The 288-nt window shown below is 34.0% G+C and overlaps 1 protein-coding gene across 1 annotated transcript in view; it reads right to left on the reverse strand.

The window, feature by feature from the left end:
- Positions 1 to 288, reverse strand: part of LOC106880013 (uncharacterized) — a 30,206-nt gene that overhangs the window by 991 nt on the left and 28,927 nt on the right. The window lies entirely within an intron of this gene.

The following is a 288-nucleotide window of genomic DNA, read 5'->3' on the forward strand; positions in this document are numbered from 1 at the left end:
CTGGAGTTATTGAAAAAATGATTATGCTGAATGGGAGTCCCCTACAGTTTATGTAAAGAAAAAAAATCAAATCCATGTACGTGCTGATTTATCAACAGGGTTAAATTAATGTTTGGTGCCATATTTATTACCCGTTACCAGTTTCGGAGGAAATTCTCGTGAAGTTGAATGGAAGAAAATTCTATTTCAAAGTTTGACCTCTCTGAAGCATACCTGCTGGTACAGGTTAATGAGGAATGCTCGAAATTACTAACGATAAATACCCATAAAAAATTGTATGAATTCAAT

The sequence above is a fragment of the Octopus bimaculoides genome, chromosome 30 (assembly GCF_001194135.2).
Source record: "Octopus bimaculoides isolate UCB-OBI-ISO-001 chromosome 30, ASM119413v2, whole genome shotgun sequence".
NCBI classification, from domain to species: domain Eukaryota; kingdom Metazoa; phylum Mollusca; class Cephalopoda; order Octopoda; family Octopodidae; genus Octopus; species Octopus bimaculoides.